Here is a 6,520-nt window from a genome sequence, read left to right on the forward strand (position 1 = left end):
AGAGCAGAGAAAACACAGCCGGCTGCCTGCCAGGCATGCATATTCCCCGTGGTGTAGAAAGGGCTGCGTGTTTCGTCACTAAGGCATCAGCTTGCTGTTGAGATAATGCTACCTGAAGGTTTCATTATTATAGAATGACAACAGCATTTCTTTTTTGTGAAGAGTCCCTTTGGGTTGGTGATAACCGGCCATTAGGGTTCCCTACATTAAATCTTTCATCCCATAAACAAACACTTCTGGAGTCTGAGAACCAGCCCCTAGAAGAGTTTAAAGGCTAATTATCAAATAAAGAAGGCAGAATTCACAGAGGATTGCCTTCCACTTCTGCCTTCAGTGGAAGCTTCTGGAGGTATCCTGCATCTGGGTTCAAGTTGCCAGAGAAGATACAGGGTGTCCGTCAAATTTGAATTTCAGATCAAGAAAAAACACTTTTTAAGTGTAAGTATCTCCAGTGCAGTATTTGGGACATAATTATACTAAAAAGAAAAAAAAGGTGCTCATTATTTATTTGAATTTCAAATTTAATGGCATGTTCTGCATTTTTATTTGCTAAATCTGCTAAATCCAACTGATGGGATTACAGACGACCCAGGCTGTGTGTTCAGAGAATGGACAGTCTCCTCCAGGGACACGCAATCTCCCCACCAGCTCAGGCTCCCCAGTGATTATGCAGCTTCAAGTACCAGGAGCCTCAAATTTGTAACAAATGGCTGGCGGCTGGTTTTGCTTGTTGATACCCTGCCGGTGGCCGCAATAGCCCCTACGGATTTGCACCAGGTGGAAGCCGCCTGCAGCAACGAACCTTCCAAATGGAAATAAGCTGTGATCAGGTGGAATGTGAAGAGGGTCAAGCTCAACCCACTTCTAAGCAGCAACCCAGCTCCGTAAGAAGTGCTCTGCGCTGGCCCAACCCGTTTCTGGTGGAAAACTTCCCAGAAAGTTGCTGCAAGTTGGGCACCCTGGATTTTGACACTCTCCTCCTGCTTTTGTCCTCCTTGGTTATGCTTAGGCCATGAGCGCTAGGTGATGTCAGGAGGAAGTCTAACCACGGTGGAAAGTTCTTATAAATTGTTAGGAACTCAGCACAGCCTAGTGATGCTCTCCTGAATGCAAGCTGGACAGCCAAGCTGGACAACAGTCTGAGTTGCCTCGGCTCAGACCTAGACCCCAGTACTGGACACTAGCAAGAGAAGAAATCTCTGTCGGCTTCTAACCCCTGCAAATGGCTGGCAAGACTGGTAATAAACAGCACCCTCCCACTTCATCAAGTCCACCATTCAGCCCCAGTGCTTCATTTGCTTGAAGACTGAAGGAGAAAAAAAAAAAAAAAAAAGGCTTGGCTCTCATGATGGAGCTCACACCCGTGCCAGCCTCCCCTGCGAAGTTCAAACAAATCTGCTGCAGCCTGGGGCACCAGTCTTGTCAAGGATGTCTCCCTCATGGAGGCAGTTGGCCAGACCCCTGAAACACACAATGCTTTGGCCCTGGCTCAAAAAAAACCCACCAACATTCACTGCCGACAATGTCCCCACCTACCACCCGTCCCCACCCGCCCCTTCCTGGAAAGTGTGACGCAGGAGGGGTGGTGGGCGAACTCCAACAGCACCTGGGCCTCAGGAGCAGACCTGGACGCTGGCCCGGAAGCGGCCCCGGCCAGGTGCACAGACAGCCCCTCCGGGCCGTGCACGGGGGCGGCCCAGCCTTATGCTTGCAGCTTTCGCTTCCTGCGAGGCTGTGCGGTCGTGTCTGTTGGCTGGGGTCTCTCTGACCTCAGATGATATGGAAAACGGGGGCCAGTGGGTGAAATTGGGAGGCCGAATTGTGATATGCCACCATCCGGCTTAGGGTGGGACACTTTGTCCCCAAAGAGGGAGGGTGACTTCCCACCACACCCAGGCCCAGCACAGCCTTTCCAGGGCCAACGGCCGTGCCTTCTCTCCACATAGCTCTGAAAATACAGGCCACAGACTGTGACCCAGTCGCCGTCGTAGGTAATCCGAACCTGGCCTAGCGGTTCCTAACACTCAATGCTTTGTCTCCTGCTTCAGGAAGTCTTAACTCCCTTTAGGGTAGCTGAGTTTTGGAGACTTTTGAGGGGGGTGGGTGGAAAGTATAAAAGCATACTTTCAGAGGTTTGCTCACGGAACGGTGTTGTGCTGAAAACTCACAGTAATTCCAACAGCACCGACTGAAATCCTACACTTGCATCGATTTCCACTAATCCAGAAATCTCTTCAATACAACATGCTTTTCTCAAATGTTTCACACTGGAAGTGACTCTATCACATCTGCCCAGTCAGACACAACACCCGTCGGCCTCAGCCAGATCCCGAGGGGAGAAGAGTGTAAGTGAAATTTGACTTACTCAACATGGTCCTTAAAACGACTACACAAAACAACCCCTTAAATAGTAGGAGAACCTGATGATAAGACAGACCTTCCTTCTTTCAGAGGCTCCTCCGGAGTAGCTGAATCTCCTACTCAACACAATTCAGATTTCTGAAGTGATACAAGAGAGACTATTTCTTCTCAGCTTTTCTCTAGCCAGCCTTTGTGGAGGGTCTTTTATGTGCCTCTTGTCAAGTTTCTCCTCAGCCCGGGGCTCCCTATCTGTCATGCCCCTGCCCAGGAAGGCTCCAGCCTGGAGAATTTTCAGGCTTCAGTTTAAGTGTCCCTTCCTCAGAAATTTTTGCTGAACACCTCCTTCAACCTTAGGTCAGCTTCTCCTGTTAGAATTTTTTTTTTTTTTTTTAGGAGTTGATTTCTTTCTTTCTTTCTTTCTATTTATTTATTTATTTATTTATTTATTTATTTATTTATTTATTTTCAGCTGCATTGGGTCTTCCTTGCTGCGCGCGGGCTTTCTCTAGTTGCGGCGAGCGGGGGCTGCTCTTCGTTGTGGTGTGCGGGCTTCTCAGTGTGGTGGCTTCTCTTGCTGTGGAGCACAGGCTCTAGGCACGCCGGCTTCAGTAGTTGTGGCACGTGGGCTCAGTAGTTGTGGCTCACGGGCTCTAGAGCGCAGGCTCAGTAGTTGTGGCACACGGGCTTAGTTGCTCCGCAGCATGTGGGATCTTCCCAGACCAGGGCTTGAACCTGTGTCCCCTGCATTGGCAGGCGGATTCTTAACGACTGCACCACCAGGGAAGCCCTAGAATTTCTTATTCTTCTTGTTACCATTAGAACATTTACCACAAATGGTATTTTCATACTTAATTGTATGATGATACATTTACCATACAGCTCCTTCCTAAGCGATAATCTCCATAAAAGCAATGTCATGGGTTGAATTGTGTTGTTGTTGTTGTTATTATTATGGGTTCAGCAATGGCCCCCCAAATACGTTCCATCTGAATTCTTTTTTTTAAGGTATTTATTTATTTATTTTTTTCACATCTTTATTGGAGTATAATTGCTTTACAATGGTGTATTAGTTTCTGCTTTATAACAAAGTGAATCAGCTATACATATACATATATCCCCATATCTCCTCCCTCTTGCATCTCCCTCTCACCCTCCCTATCCCACCCCTCTAGGTGGTCACAAAGCACCGAGCTGATCTCCCTGTGCTCTGCAGCTGCTTCCCCCTAGCTATCTGTTTTACATTTGGTAGTATATGTAAGTCCATGCCACTCCCTTACTTCGTCCCAGCTTACCCTTCCCCCTCCCCGTGTCCTCAAGTCCATTCTCTACATCTGAGTCTTTATTACTGTCCTCCCCCTAGGTTCTTCAGAACCATCTTTTTTTTTTTTAGATTCCATGTATATGTGTTAGCATATGGTACTTGTTTTTCTCTTTCTGACTTACTTCACTTTGTATGACAGACTCTAGGTCCATCCACCTCACTACAAATAACTCAGTTTCGTTTCTTTTTATGGCTGAGGAATATTCCATTGTATATATATGCCACATCTTCTTTATCCATTCATCTGTTGATGGACACTTAGGGTGCTTCCATGTCCTGGCTATTGTAAATAGAGCTGCAGTGAACATTGTGGTACATGACTCTTTTTGAATTATGGTTTTCTCAGGGTATATGCCCAGTAGTGGGATTGCTGGGTCATATGGTAATTCTATTTTTAGTTTTTTAAGGAACCGTGATACTGTTCTCCATAGTGGCTCTATCAATTTACATTCCCACCAACAGTGCAAGAGGGTTCCCTTTTCTCCACACCCTCTCCAGCATTTATTGTTTGTAGATTTTTTGATGATGGCCATTCTGACCGGTGTGAGGTGATACCTCGTTGTAGTTTTGACTTGCATTTCTCTAATGATTAGTGATGTTGAGCATTCTTTCATGTGTCTGTTGGCAATCTGTATATCTTCTTTGGAGAAATGTCTATTTAGGTCTTCTGCCCATTTTTGGATTGGGTTGTTTGTTTTTTTGACATTGAGCTGCATGAGCTGCTTGTAAATTTTGGAGATTAATCCTTTGTCAGTTGCTTCATTTGCAAATATTTTCTCCCATTGTGAGGGTTGTCTTTTCATCTTTTTTATGGTTTCCTTTGCTGTGCAAAAGCTTTTAAGTTTCATTAGGTCCCATTTGTTTATTACTGTTTTTATTTCCATTTCTCTAGGAGGTGGGTCAAAAAGGATCTTGCTGTGATTTATGTCATAGAGTGTTCTGCCTATGTTTTCCTCTAAGAGTTTGATAGTGTCTGGCCTATAAAACTTTAACTTTAGGTCTCTAATCCATTTTGAGTTTATTTTTGTGTACGGTGTTAGGGAGTGTTCTAATTTCATTCTTTTGCATGTAGCTGTCCAGTTTTCCCAGCACCATTTATTGAAGAGGCTATCTTTTCTCCATTGTATATTCTTGCCTCCCTTATCAAAAATAAGGTGACCATATGTGCGTGGGTTTATCTCTGGGCTTTCTATCCTATTCTATTGATCTATATTTCTGTTTTTGTGCCACTACCATCCTGTCTTGATTACTATAGCTTTGTAATATAGTCTGAAGTCAGGGAGCCTGACTCCTCCAGCTCCGTTTTTCTTTCTCAAGATTGCTTTGGTTATTTGGGGTCTTTTGTGTTTCTATACAAATTGTGAAAATTTTTGTTCTAGTTCTGTGAAAAATGCCATTGGCAGTTTGATAAGGATTGCACTGAATCTGTAGATTGCTTTGGGTAGTATAGTCATTTTCACAATGTTGATTCTTCCAATCCAAGAACATAGTATATCTCTCCATCTGTTTGTATCATCTTTAATTTCTTTCATCAGTGTCTTATAGCTTTCTGCATACAGGTCTTTTGTCTCCTTAGGTAGGTTTATTCCTAGGTATTTTATTCTTTTTGGTGCAGTGGTAAATGGGAGTGTTTCCTTAATATCTCTTTCAGATTTTTCATCCTTAGTGTATAGGAATGCAAGAGATTTCTGTGCATTAATTTTGTATCCTGCTACTTTACCAAATTCATTGATTAGCTCTAGTAGTTTTCTGGTAGAGTCTTTAGGATTCTCTATGTATGGTATCATGTCATCTGCAAACAGTGACAGCTTTACTTCTTCTTTTCTGATTTGGATTCCTTTTATTTCTTTTTCTTCTCTGATTGCTATGGCTAAAACTTCCAAAACTATGTTGAATAATAGTGGTGAGAGTGGGCAACCTTGTCTTGTTTCTGATCTTAGTGGAAATGCTTTCACTTTTTCACCATTGAGAATGATGTTGGCTGTGGGTTTGTCATATATGGCCTTTATTATGTTGAGGTAAGTTCCCTCTATGCCTACTTTCTGGAGGGTTTTTATCATAAATGGGTGTTGAATTTTGTCAAAAGCTTTTTCTACATCTATTGAGATGATCATATGGCCATCTGAATTCTTGCAACATGTGAGCACTACATGGCAAAAGGGACTTTGCAGGTGTGATTAAGGTCTTACAATGAGGAGATTTTCCTGGGTTATCCAGTTTGGCTCAATGTTATCATAAGGGTTCATATAAGTGAAAGAGGGAGGCAGAGGCAGAGGCAGATGTGATGATGGAAACAGAGGTTGGAATGCTGGGATCACTGGCTTTGAAGGTGGAGAAAGGGGCCATGAGCCAGGGAATGCAGGCGACCTCTAGACACTGGAAAAGGACAGGCAAGAGATTCTCCCCTGGAGCCTCCAGAGGGAACAGAGCCCCATTACACCTTGATTTTAGCCCAGTGAGACTCGCGTCTGATTTCTGACCTACAGTACTGCAAGAGGATAAATCTGGGTTATTTTAAACCACTAATTTGACTTATATGGTAATTTGTTATGGCTGCAATAGGAGACCAATACAGTTATTATTATTATTTAATATTTGTATGCTGTCGATTGCAAAACTCGACCTGAGGAGGTTGCAGACTCCATCAGTCTTGTCTGCCCACCCAACTTCATCACCTGACCTTTCCCTTTCACTTACTTTGGGTCTTCTTTCTTCCTTAAACTTCTTCAGGCTTTCAGTTTGCCATTCCCTCTGCCTGAAATGCTCTTCGCCCCAATCTTCACATAGCCAGCTTATCTGAAGCATTCGGGTCTTGGCATAAATGTTACCTCCTTAGAG

The sequence above is a fragment of the Balaenoptera musculus genome, chromosome 10 (assembly GCF_009873245.2).
Source record: "Balaenoptera musculus isolate JJ_BM4_2016_0621 chromosome 10, mBalMus1.pri.v3, whole genome shotgun sequence".
In the NCBI taxonomy this organism is placed as follows: domain Eukaryota; kingdom Metazoa; phylum Chordata; class Mammalia; order Artiodactyla; family Balaenopteridae; genus Balaenoptera; species Balaenoptera musculus.